The following is a 14,124-nucleotide window of genomic DNA, read 5'->3' as shown; positions in this document are numbered from 1 at the left end:
TACTGGGGATGGAGAGAAGTTAGGAAGGAGAGAGGAAGAACAGCCTGAAAGAAGCAAGGAAGAGCAAGGAAGATTCCTATCCTACCTCCAACTCCAGTGATATGAGGTCCTTGGAAAGGTTGTAGAGAAAATTTGCATCCACAGGGGGGTGAGCCAGGCTTGCTTTAGAACAGATAAAGGAACTATTCAGAGAGGAGACTGAGGATACAGAGAATTTTACTGATGATGGACCATAAATTCCAAAGGATACAGTGAAAGAGTCTCAGAAATTGGTAAATGATAGGAAAAGGGTTCAAAATAGGTGGTATTAAGAAGCCTGAGTAGGCGAGTGGTTGAAAGATAAAGGGTAATTTGGGAGACTGGAATTTTTTCCTGGTGAGGGATATAAACAGGGGTAGCAAGGACAAAAGTTGAACCAAATGAGAAGAAAGGATTACTCAGTTTTATTTAGAGTCAACAAATATTAAGTGTGGTTAATATTTTCTTATTTGAAAGGGGAAAATTAGTTTAGATCATTTTCATTTCAAACTTGGGTTGTTTGCTTGTGATCACATGTTCTAGGAGCCTGAGAGAGAAATACGCGGGTAGAGTAATCCCCCAGGGTCCCCTCTGGAAACATCATTATAGGTGGGTTTATGAGCTCTCATACCACTGGACTTGTACTTTTGGTTGTTTGGGGTTTTTTCTCCCAAATGTTTATTTATTTATTTTGAGAGAAAGAGTGCAGGGGAGAGGCAGAGAGAGGGTGAGAGAATCCCAAGCAAGCCCTGTGCTGACAGCAGAGTCCCTATGAAGAATTCAGTCTCCCAATGGTGAGATCATAACCTGAGTCGAAATCAAGAGTCAGACGCTTAACCTACTGAGCCAGCTTGGCGCTCCATACTTTTGTTTTAAGCCTACTTCTATGTGTTCCTAGATGGACTCAAGCAGGTTGGCCTATGGCAAATTTGAGTAGGAAACTGCCTCTTGATTGGGCCCTCCTTTGCCCTGTCATTACAGTAGCACCACAAATTCTTGATTTTGTATGTTAGACCTATCTTACAGATATCTAAATTTATCTGTTTACCTGGCACTCATTCTTATGGAACTTAAAAGTTTTCTGTTTTTGTAAGTAAAAGCTAGCTAACCCAAAATGAATCCATATGATAGTGTTATGAGGTGCTAATTTTTCATCATGTAACAAACTTTGGCCTTCCATGGACAAAGGAGTGACTCCAGTAGTTCAAGTATAAGGGACCTTTGAACAACATGGGTTTGAATTTGGCTGATCCCTCATATGCACATTTTTGGCAGTGTAGTACTGTAAATGTACTTTCTCTTTCTTACAATTTTCTTAATATTTTCTTTTCCTTACCTTAGTTTACTGTAAGGATATAGCATATAATACATATAACACACAAAATATGTGTTAATCAAGTATTTATGTTATTGGTAAGGCTTCTGGTCAGTCGTAGGCTATTAAGTTTTTGGCAAGTCAAAAGTTATGCACAGATCTTTGACACAGTGGGGGAGTTGGTATCCCTAAACCCCCATGTAGTTCAATGATCAGCTGTACAGGAAAATAATCTTGAACTTTCAGTAGTCTTTAACCTTTTGGTTTATATACTCTCAAAAGAATTTTGAAAAATACATCTATCCCTTTTCCTATTTTTATATCAGTGTCTAAAATTTTTATCATCAAGTAAAACAATTGTAAAGGAAACAATTTCAATGTTACATTTAAAAGTAAGATGGTCACACAAGTTTTAAGTGTGTTCAAAGGACTGTAAATACCATAGCAATTTAATACCATTTAAAGAGTAAATTTAAAAATTGTCTCTTTAGCTATCCTAATTGTAACATTGTTCCCTTTTCTTCTTATTTCCCATTTATAATTCCATTTCCCTTATAGAATTTTGTCCTGTAATATATATATATTATATGTTTTATATATATATATATGTTTTATTTATTTAAGTAATATCCAGACCCAACATGAGGCTCAAAATCATGACCCTGAGATTAAGAGTCACATACTCTTGGGGTACCTGGGTGGCTCAGTCAGTTAAGCGTCCAACTTCGGCTCAGGTCATGATCTCATGGTTCGTGGGTTCAAGCCCTGCGTCAGGCTCTGTGCTGATAGCTAGCTCAAAGCCTGGAGTCTGTTTATGATTATGTGTCTCCCTCTCTCTCTGACCCTTCCCTACTCATGCTGTCTCTCTCTCTCTCTCTCATAAATAAATAAAACATTAACAAAAATTAAAAAAAAAAAGAGTCACATACTCTTCCCATTGAACCAGTCAGGTGGCCCTGTCCTGTTATATATTTTTATGCATTCTAATTTATTTTTCCACTTGTCATACTTCCCTGCAATAAAAAATAAGTTGGCATGTTAATGCCGTTTACTTTCATTTTACATTTTTGATTTTTTAATATACTCTCACCTGTTTCATAAATAAAAAGTATAGATTGAGAAGTCTTAATCCCACATTCATGCCTTTCTTCCTTGTCCCTACCCTACAAATATAATCACTCATTAATTTTTAATGTATTCTTCCAGTGCCAGTTTTCCTTCATATAAATAAAAACAAAATTCAATATAGGCTTTTAAATTGAATATGTATTTCATCCTCATCCCTCCCCCCTTTTCTTGTATAAAAGATGGATTGCTTTATTACATTTTTAAAACTGTAGAATGACAACGTACTGATTAATGAAAATACACAAATTAGACAAATATCAAACCACAATCCTGTTAAGAAATCTTCCTTTTCCTTTTCCCTTGAGGTTGAGGTTGGGTTGCAAACTCACCTTACATTCTTCAAGGACATTTCAGAAACTTACAGTGCTTTTAGTTCTTTGAATTCAATACCAATGAGACCCAAGTTTGCAAATGGCAGCCCTGGGGAGGCATGTTTTGTTTGAGTGGTCCCATATTTACAGATTGACACATGTTACATAAAGATACAGATTTCTGACCCTTGTGAAAATTGGATGATCAGCTAACCAAGCATTTCATTATTCAGTCAACAAGGAGCTGACGCTGAGTACAGCACCCTCCTCTTATCTGGGCCGATGCTCTGCGGTTTGCCACAGACTCCCCCTCACTCCCTAATATTGCTGCTTCAGACCCCAGCACTTATTTCTCTTCCAAGGCTGGGCCCTGTAGGCATCTGACTTTGTGACCTCTGAGTTAACCTCTTTGTGAGTGATTTGGGAAAGTAGACACAATCAGGAATTTCTTTGAAACTTCAAAATGGGAAGCAGGAAAAGGATGAGTAGAGAGAATGGAAGGGAGATTAGGCTCTGAATTAGAGATTCAATTAAAAACAACCCCTGTTTTATGTGAGATTCCCCAGAGAACAGGACAGACCAATTACTTATTTATTTACACTGATTCCTGGGGTACAAATTCAGTCACCACCATGCACTGGAATTCTAGGTAAGGCAAGGTGGTGACTGAATTTGCACCCCAGGAAGAATGAAGTCTGTTGTGATTTAGTCGAGAGAACATAAGACTAAAATGAGAGAAAGGGCATTAAAATTTTAAAAAAACTTAAAAGAAAGAAAGGAAGGAAGAAAAGAAAGGCAGGCTAAAATGAAAGACAGGGCACACATTTATCTTCTGTGAAAAGGCAAATGGGACATTGATTTTAAAAACTATGATGATTCTCGAATTGTCCATCAATACCACTATCAAATATTACCAATCTATTGTGTCCCAAATGTTAGTTATGAGTATAGAACACAAGAAATTTAATATGAAGTAGAGCCAGCATTTTGTATATCTGGTTTTTTAATATAGAATGCTTTTAAAAAAAAAAAAAGATTAGAATTTGACAGCAAATTCTAATTCATTATTATGTCCTTAATACCTAGTATAGTACCTGGTATATGGAAGGTTTTGCTGAGAGTCAATGAATAAATTAGCTGTCCAGGAGGACAAAAAATACATAAATAGAATAGGTTTTAAAGAAGTTTTAACTTAAAAGTGACATTCAAGATCTGAAACAGAATTGTGAATAACAGTCTATATTCCACTTCTTATTCTTATTGGTAAATTCTCTGAAGAAATCTTGTGTTTTTTTTGGAATAGTTCCTTAAGAAAAGGAACAGCCTATAATAATTTGGTGCTAGGATTTTGTCTGAATTGAGGCATAACACTCTAATTCTGAAAATTGAAATCCCCCCAATGAAAACATGGTAGTCAAAGACTTATATTGAGAATTCATAATGACCATAGCAAGCATGTCCGAAATTATCATATAAAACTTGTCACGTGGCTGCAATGATGGCATCTCTTAGGACACTTTCAGATTAATCATGAAAATAACTATTCTCTGAGCAGCTGCTGAAAAAGAAAACTTGTCTCTTGGAAGTTATTGAAGAGTTTGCTTTATTATGGTAGGTTATGGTCTTCAGCAGGACACTCACTTATCCTGAAATTGAGAATTTTTTCAGCCTCTGCAATGGTCTCAGGGTCTCCTACAGAATCTCCTATAGAATAACTGTCAAAGTCATAACACTCAAGTGCATTCCACAATCTGGTTTCCCTATTTTGCGAATAAAGATATGCCATGCTCTTTACAGAAGGGGAAAACTGCATACTTAATGCAGCAAGAGGTGACCTGGTAGCACACTACCAGAGGGCTGTTTTTTAGGGTAATTTGTAGTGTTGTCTTCCTTCTGAAGACCAGCCCGAAATATTTCCCAGTTCTCTTGAGCACAGGAATAACCATCCAAATCCAGGAAACATCCAATTCTCTCAGATGACAGCAAAGACCTTAGGAGACCCAGATGTTTCCTCACTGATTACTCCCAGTAAAATCCAGTCAGAACCAACCAATTCAGAAAATGTAATAAGGGTTCAGACTTCTCGTGGAGCATATTCCTTATCTTTTCCCGAGGGTTGGTTTTTTTTTTCCTCTTTTTTTTTTTTCAGTGTTTCTTATTTCCATGTAGTTATTAGGAGCTAAAAACAGGTTAAAAATGGAGACAGATTCTGTTTGTCTGGTTCCACTGCTTTCTAGCTATGTGATCTTCTTGGGCAAGTTACTTAAAATCTCCATGCCTCAGTTTTATCTTTAGTAGTAGGTTAATAAACCCATGTAATGATTAAATGAGGCTATATGTTATAAAGTCCTCAGTTAATCCACACACATCCATGTCTAAAATGCCATGCTGGAAAGCCATGTGCAATCACTTTTTCTCAGTGAAAAAAATCAATAAAAGGAGTTTTTTACTTCAAAAGCATAACTGGGTAAATAGATAAATTCCTGTGAAATTTCTTATTCAACAAATTCACAGAGAGCCACATCTTTAACAAACCTTCCCAAAAAGCTTTAAGTAAAAATCCAGTTTTGAGTTTTAGGCGAATGAGCTTTTCCACACAACTTAATTTTCTTAGTAAACAAAATTAGTCCCTTTAAATACCAACTCTTGTAAAAATTTTGACCATTGTTACATCAGTAGGGATCTTTTTATTTTTATTTTTTTTCTTTTATAGTTTATTGTCAAGTTGGTTTCCATATAACACCCAGTGCTCATCCCAACAAGTGCCATCCTCCATGCCCATCACCCCCTTTCCCCTCTCCCTGCCCCATCAACCCTCAGTTTGTTCTCAGTATTTAAGAGTCTCTTATGTTTTGCCTCTCTCCCTGTCCTTAACTATTTTTCCCCTTCCCCTCCCCCATGGTCCTCTTTTAAGTTTCTCCTGTTCCACATATGAGTGAAAACATGGTATCTGTCTTTCTCTGCCTGACTTATTTCACTTAGCATAACACCCTCGAGTTCCATCCACGTTGCTACAAATGGCCAGATTTCATTCTTTCTCATTGCCATGTAGTATTCCATTGTATATATAAACCACATCTTCTTGATCCATTTGTCAGTTGATGGACATTTAGGCTCTTTCCATGATTTGGCTATTGTTGAAAATGCTGCTATGAACATTGGGGTACATGTGCCCAACAAGGGATCTTTTTAAACTCTGTCACCTATGTCCCTGTCTTGTTAAACAGTTTATAACGAACACAGCTTAACAACTTCTGGATGCTATAGGTTCATACCATATAGAATCACATATCTGGTACCTTGGAAGTAGGTTAGGTTTGGCCTACTAATACCAGAAAAGGGAAGAGAACCAGTCTTGAACATAACCACTGGGATAGGATTGGAACTCGGGGTTACTGACATGTTAACAAGTGCTCAAAATATTTCAAGGTATCAGGTCATAGTTCATAAAAGCAGTTGTCAGTGGGTGGCCCAAGGCAGCAGTTGAACACACAGTCAAGTTGACACAGAGTCAAATTGACACAAAATCAAATAGGTCAGAGGGAGATAGTTCTCTGGGATTCAGACCAGCAGACTGGAGTTGGTAACTGGAAGGTCTATCCAAAGAGTGTCGGGTTCTCTAATTACGACCTGTGTAAAGTGCATGGCTCCAAACCTAGAGGTGACAGCTGTGCTGGACAGACAACTGGAAGATAAATTGTGGAATAGAGACCAAGGCAAAGATTTAATTATAAGGGTAGGAACACATGAAGAGAGCTAAAGTCTAGGATATTATCAAGGTGAAACCAGTGCAAGGATGACTTGGCCCTGGATCATAGACTGTGGAGCTGGAATCGGTTTAAAATCTTTCTCAGGTAAGGAAAGGTTGGGTAGTTTGCCCAAGGTCATTCTATGAAGGTGCACAGCCAGAATTCTACCACAGTATGTCTGACTTCCTACATATTTCTGCTGCTTTGTTCTGTTCACTTTATAATAAAACAAAGGTTATACTATTCTGGAAAATATAGAAATGCCTGGATTTGGTTTTTTCTGATTCTAAGGAAAATTCCAACTGTAAAATAAAATTCTAGAGTCACATAATTTATTATTTTTGAAGGGACAGGAGTGAGTTGCCCATTTATTTATAAGAAATATATATTGAGGACTACCTGGGTGGCTCAGTCAGTTAAGCGTCTGACTTTGCCTCGGGTCGTAATCTCGCAGTTGGTGGGGTTAAGCCCAGCACTGGGCTCTGCGCTGACACTGTGGAGCCTGCTTAGGATTCTCTCTCTCTCCTTCCTTTCTCTCTGTCTCTCTCTCCCTTTCCCACTTGTGCCCTAGCTCTTAAAAGAAATAACTAAATGTTAAAAAAAAGAAAAGAAAAATATATTGATGGTATGGAATAGCTTGCTGTATGTGTAACTTAGGAATTAACTCTTTTAGAGACACCTGGGTTGTTCAATTAGTTAAGCATCTGACTCTTGATTTCAGCTCAGGTCATGATCTTGTGGTTCAGGAGTTTGAGCCCCACATTGGACTCCATGGCGGCAGTATGGAGCCTGCTTGAGATTCGATCTCTCTCTCCCTCTCTCTCTGCGCCTACCCTGCTTTCTCTCTCTCTCTCAGGATAAATAAGCATTAAAGAGCTTTTTTAAAAAAAAAAGAATTAACTCTTAAATTCCTACAACCTAAAACTAAACTTTTCCAAAGGAGCCTGTATATCCCTATGAAAATAGCACAGTTCAGTTAGATTTGAAATTAAACACATTTCAAATTTGGTACACTAAAAGTGTACTCTCTATTATAAGTGTCTGTAAATGTTAAGATACACATTAAAACATATCTAAATTCACATATTAAAAAATCTGTTAATAAACTAAAAGCACTTAGTTCAAAGGAACATTTTCTTGATATGAAAAATAGAATATTATTAAGAATTAATGATCTATCATGGTTTATATTTTACATTCTTCTTAAATGATTTTTATTTTATTGCCTCTATTACCAATAATAAACATATTTCTTTGAATTCAGATTTTTTTAACTTTATGTTCCCTATTATTATTTTCCTGAAGATTCATATCTAAAGAAAGCTAGCAACTCTGTATTCCAATCTTGCATTTCCTCTTTCCAAAAGGGTATTTCCTTTTGATTGCTCCACCTAAAACTCTAAAAATGTCAATTCTAGAATTGTGAACAATGGTGGCACTTTGTAAAAACAGGTTTTTAGAAAATCAAACAGGTAAGGGAAGTTGGAAGTGGATATCTGCTAGGCAGTGGGTGATAGGCATGGAAAAACAGAAGTAAAGAAGTACACAAAATCCAAAGAACAGGAAAAATCAGTACTCAAGAACCAAATACAGGCAGAATTCAGAATGTGCCAGAAATCAGGCAAGGGCACCAAATTGACCAGAAATCCCAAAAGAATACATTAAATGACCAAGAATGTTAAAAAACAGGCAGATGGTTAGGAACCCAGTGAGCAAACAGGTGATCGGGAGGTGAGAGAGAGTGCAGCCTCTGCAGGAGATGACAGAGTCAAGCACCCAGGCAGAGACGTCTACAAGGAAACCTTGATTCTCAGGCCAAATGGTATCCAACTTGACACTGTCAGGAGAAGTAGGAAAGAGGAAATCTAGTTGCTGAGGGACTATGGAATTGAGCCGACCAGAGAGCAGGTCCTCCTTTTTTTTTTTTTTTTTCCCTTTGTTAACAAAAGATTTGACTGCATGACTAGAGAGGTGGCTAATTTTCTTGACTTTCAGACACTTTTATCTAAATAAGAATTCACAGCACTCTGTTGCTCTCTTCCTAGGTGATGTGGCGTTCTTAATTGGTTCTCACAGATGCTGCACTGATTCAAGTCTTGGCAAGGGACTTACAGCATCTCAGGACAAGTTGAGAACTGAAAATAGATCCTGTCCATTGACTCAGCAGGATTGGAGAGCTTGCTTCTTAATAATTATGCACCAAGTTAGAACTCGTGTCTGGGACATCCTATTCCATCCCAGTGTGGGCCTGATTTAATTTCAAAGGTAGTTTTCTTATTAAAACAGAAGTATTGACAGCTGGTACCATGTTATATTCTCCTTCTTTACAGAATGTTAGCCAAGTTCTACAGATATGAACGTCTGGTGACATTTAACTTCTTTTTATAAAGTAGAGGTCTTACAGAACCCACTCCCTGTCAAGGCCGACTGGGGAACAGAATCTTTTATCTTTATTGGCAGAAGAGTTTATCTATTTCATTTCCTTCTTTTAAGCTGGGGGACCAGTCCTCCCTCATCTGCAGTTTTGCTTCCCACAGTTTCAGTTACCCACAGTCAACTGCGAGCCAGAAGCAGATGGACCTCTTTCTGACACATGCTCACAAGGTCAGTAGTAGCCTAACACTACATCACAATGCCTATGTCATTCACCTCACTTCATCTCATCACGTAGACATTTAAGCATCTTACAACATCACAAGAAGCAGGATGGATACAGTATAATAAAATATTTTGAGAGAGAGACACCATATTCACATAACCTTTATGACAGTATATTGTTATAATTGTTCTTTTTTATTATTATCATTAATATGTTACTATACCGAATATATATTAAACTTTACCATGGGTGGGTGTGTATAGGAAAAAACATAGTATATATAGGGTTTGGTACTATCCCTGGTATCCCCTGGGGCTCTTGGAACACATTCCCTGCAGATAAGGGTCAGGGGAACTACTTTGACAGATAAATGACTTTCTGTTCGTGCCTTACCTGATGGGGATTGATAGCAGAAGTTGAGGGCATTTCCTCAGAAGATAAGATTTCTTTTACATCAGGTGAATGGAATGAGGACTGGTGGGTCCAGTTTTTCCTTTCCCTCCTCATTGTCACTGCAAGGTCTGACAGGCATCTCTGGACCACATCCAGTCTTATTGAGGTCCCTGTGGTGAGGGATATTTTTGTGGATTTGGATCAGACTACCTGAGTTTGAATTCCAGCTCCATAATTTTCCAGCTATATATTTTTGAGTAAGTTCTCTAATTTCTCTGGTTACTAGTTTTCTTATCTCTAAAAGATTAAAAATGATACTTAAGTCATAGGCATCCTGTGTGAATTAAACAAAATAACATAGCTGAAAGTGTCTTACATATTGTAAGTTTTCTGTGGACATTAACAAAACCGTTAAGTAAAAGCCTTGGTACCAAAGGGGTGGGGCAGACAGTTTCCTCTTGGCTATGGTCACAAGACTATTTACATGTGAGACTGTTTTTTCACTGTGCGTAATTTGATTAAAAGACAAAAAACAAAACAAAACAAAAAACTCCTTAAGGGCCTTTTTTTTTTTTTTAACTTTTTTCCATAAAGTAAATGGCTTTTCCCTTGGGTAAATGAAAATTGCCAGTACGTTGGTTCTAGAGAAAGTTTAGCTTAACTCCCCTTGTAACTTTAACAGTAGCTTGGTAGGTAGCTCAGCATCACCGTGTGATTAAAGAGCAGTGTTCTTGGGGTCCCTATGGGGCTCAGTCAGTTAAGTGACGGACTCATGATCTCAGCTCAGATCATAATCTCACAGTTCGTGGCTCTGTGCTGACATCATGGAGTCTGCTTGGGATTCTCTCTCTCTCTCTCTCTCTCTCTCTCTGTCCCTCCCCCACTCATCCCCCCCTTCCTCAAATTAAATAAATATAAAAAAAACAAGAGATCAGTGTTCTATAGCCAGGAAAACAGGCTTAGAAAAGTTGGATCACTTATCATAGCTCACGCAGTTAGTCATTATTTGAAACAGTTCAGTAGTTTAGTAGGTTCCGCTTGCACTCCTGTAGCCTCAGCTAGCACCACTGTCCCTCAAATATCTGCATTTAGCCACAGGGCTCTTGCAGTTCCTCCATTGCACTCTGCTCCATCCTGCCACATGGCTTTTGCAAATGCTGTTCTTGCTTCCCCAAATGGTTCTAGCCTTTTCTTCTCCTCTCCCCGAACTACTAGTTATCAATTCAAACAAGTCTTCCCTGACTCCGGAGACAGGTTCTGATCCCACATCACATGTTCCCAAAGCCTGTTCATGACCTGTAAATACATTGTGGGGTTATATGGTTAATGTCTTTTCTTCACTTTTAGATTATAAACTCTTTGAGGGCAGAGCCCATGTCTGTTTTTTGTTTACCATTGTATCTATAGAACTAAACCACATGCCTGGGACATAGTAAACTAGTAATAAATATTTTGAAAAATAAATAAATTAGCTGAGTCTGGAGCTTAAGTCTTATGACTTTTTTTTCCAGTAACCAAAACATGATAGCTTGATCTAGACGATGTTGACTTCATAGAGGGGTCTGTGACTCTCATGGTCACTCTAGAGTTGTGACAACAGGGTCTGATGTTAATGGTGGGGACATTAGTATTAATATGGTATAATCAGAAGCCTTGTTGAAGACTTTGGAATCCTAGTTTGAATCATGAGAGGTTTAGCAAATTCATATTCCAAAGTGAAAGTGGATCCCTTACTACTCTTTATTCAAAAAAAAAAGGGGGAGAAGCTTTGGAATCATTTATAGAAATACGTAAAATATAGCAATAAAAATGTATTAACATAAATGAGGAAAAGGGACAAAGAGAAAGTCAAAAAGTAGAAAAATACTGAGGTGCCTGGGTGGCTCAGTTGATCGAGCATCCGACTTCAGCTCAGGTCTTGATCTCACGGGCCATGAGTTTGAGCCCTAGATCTATGCTGACAGCAGAAAGCCCACTTTGATCCGCTATCCCTTCTCTCTGTCCCTCCCCCGCTTGCGCATGCTCTCTCTCTGAAGAATAAATAAAACATTAAAAAAAAAAAAAGGCAAGGGGCACCTGAGTGGCTCCATCAGTTAAGCGTCCAACTTCAGCTCACGTCATGATCTCACAGTTTGTGGGTTCAAGCCCCACGTTAGGCTCTGTGCTGACAGCTCAGAGCCTGGAGCCTGCTTCGGATTCTGTCTCCTTCTCTCTCTGCCCCTCCCCTGCTCACACTCTGTCTTACTCTGTCTCTCAAAAATAAATAAGTGTAAAAAAAATTTTTTTTTAAAGACAGAAAAATAGGGGCACCTGGGTGGTTAAGCGTTTGACTTCAGCTCAGGTCATGATCTTGCAGTTTGTGAGTTTGAGCCCTGTATCAGGTTCTGTGCTGACAGCTCAGAGCCTGGAGCCTGCCTTGGATTATGTGTCTCCCTCTCTCTCTCTCTGCCCTTCCCCATTCCTTCTCTCTCCCTCTCTCTCTTTCTTTCTCTCTCAAAAATAAATAAAAACGAAAAAAATTTTAATTAGTGTAATGCAATATATACTAGCGTATAATATATAACATCCAGGCACTGAAATTCATCCCTGAACTTCTGTAAAGGCACTAAGAAGCACACAGATTTGGCTTAGAGTTGCATAGCGGTCAAGGGAAACAAAGCTACTGCAAACTTTACACTGTAAATAGCAAAGATAAAAGAGGACCAGATGCTCAGGAAGAAACAGCTTTTTCTATATTGTTGTGATGTCTAGATAATGTTCTCAATAACAATCCTACCATATATACAATGATAGATGTAATGTGGTTGTTTCTTAAAACACTTCTCAGTGTACTCCCAAGGCAGAATGACAAAATATAGGACAGAAAAGGGAGACAGGTGTTGAGACTATGTGACCCAAGATCTCTCTCCAAGGATCTATCTCCAAACCTGACACAAAAGTGTCTAGAGAAGGAATCCATTCCCATTGGCCATTCTCCCTGGACATGATTTTTACAGCAAAACTTTTGCTAATAATTCAACACCAGATTTTTTTTTTTCAAAGAAGAATCTAGGGGCACCTGGGTGGCTCAGTCAGTTAAGTGTCCGACTCTTGATTTCAGCTCAGGTCATGATCTCATGGTTCATGAGTTCGAGCCCCACATTGTGCTCTTCACTGACATCATAACACCTGCTTGGGATTTTCTCTCCCTCTCTCTCTCTCTCTCTGTCTCGCTCTCACTCTCTCTCTCTCTCTTTCACAAATTAAATAAATACTAAAAAAAGAATCTAAAGTATAGAAGTTCTACAGTATAATTAAGCATAATCAACATAGAATTAATACCCTTCATGAAAGGGAAGCATCTAACCAGTATGCTAAAATAGAAAGCCACCAAACTTTTGCATGGAGGTAGAACTAGAAAATGCAGGGCAAAGATTTTTCCTCGGATTACATTTTTGGGTCCATTTCAACATACACACCTAACAGGCATACAGTAATAATTCACAGCAGGAATAATTAAAAAAAAATTTTTTTTAATGTTTTATTTATTTCTAGGAGAGAGAGAGAGAGACAGCGTGAGCAGGGGAGGGTCAGAGAGAGAGGGAGTCACAGACTGAAACAGGCTCCAGGCTCTGAGCTGGCAGTCAGCACAGAGCCCGACGCGGGGCTCGAACCCACGAACCGCGAGATCATGACCTAAGCGAAAGTCGGACGCTTAACCGACTAAGCCACCCAGGCGCCCCAGGAATAATTTTTTAAAAAGAGCTTTAATTCCAAGAGTGTAAACATTTGTGAAATAATCCAAAAGACACAGAAAGCCTTCCTACCCTCATCTTCTCTATTCTAACTGCCCCTGGGTAACCATGGATGGTTTCTTGTGTTTACTTCCAGACCTTTGTCCATGTATAATCTTGAGAAAATGCCTGGGGGAGGTAGAGAGGATCCTGATGCTCCTAATACTCTTATATAATGATTATCTTTCTTTGTCTCTCTCTGTCTCTGTCTGTCTCTCTGTCTTTTCATGGAAAGGAGGTAAGATGAACAGGCTGTAACTGTTGTCTATTATTCTTAAGGTACACCAAGATCTGTATGGTCCTTCCAAGAAGATAGGACTCATCTCTGCAATAAAGGAAAATTTATGAAGCATCCATAAAAACCTTGCTTTAAGCTTCTTAGTATAAAAAGCAATGTTTGTTTTTTGTGTTTCTACTAAAGACTAAAGAGAATCCTGTCAGTCCCTCAAGGTCTCAAGTAAAAGGCCAAGATTGGCCATTACCATGGGTTCATAACTTTTGCTCTGAGGAAAGTACTAGAAATCATTCGGAACATCTTCCTGTTTGGGAACATTTGTCTGCTTAGTTTGGCAGGGATTTGGCAGAGGGAAAGGATATCCCTCCTGTTGATGCTCATTGGCTAGCGAGCAGAACTTACTCTGGGACCCAGTCCCATGTAGATCATTGAGCAAGCTCACCTTCAGGTGGACAGGCAAAGATAGTGTGGTTAGTATCAGGGCATTGACTGGTGGAATTACAAAATATCACACATGCACACACACAGACACATACTCCTCACCTGCAACAAAACAAAACAAACCTCTTTCACAACTCTCTTGGTATCCTTTCGTTTGTGTCT

The 14,124-nt window shown here is 38.5% G+C and overlaps 1 long non-coding RNA gene and 1 other non-coding gene across 2 annotated transcripts in view; both read left to right on the top strand.

Annotated features, from left to right (window-relative positions):
* The window catches only part of LOC144216723 (uncharacterized), a 69,115-nt gene that overhangs the window by 784 nt on the left and 54,207 nt on the right, over positions 1 to 14,124 (top strand). The window lies entirely within an intron of this gene.
* LOC144216763 (small nucleolar RNA SNORD58) lies at positions 4,263 to 4,328 on the top strand. The gene has a single exon (XR_013330747.1). It is a non-coding gene; the product is annotated as a small nucleolar RNA SNORD58 (small nucleolar RNA).

The sequence above is a fragment of the Crocuta crocuta genome, unplaced genomic scaffold (assembly GCF_008692635.1).
Source record: "Crocuta crocuta isolate KB4526 unplaced genomic scaffold, BGI_CrCroc_1.0 scaffold48, whole genome shotgun sequence".
In the NCBI taxonomy this organism is placed as follows: Eukaryota; Metazoa; Chordata; class Mammalia; order Carnivora; family Hyaenidae; genus Crocuta; species Crocuta crocuta.
Note: the sequence above shows the minus strand (reverse complement) of the source record. Positions and strands in the feature narration are given on the sequence as shown.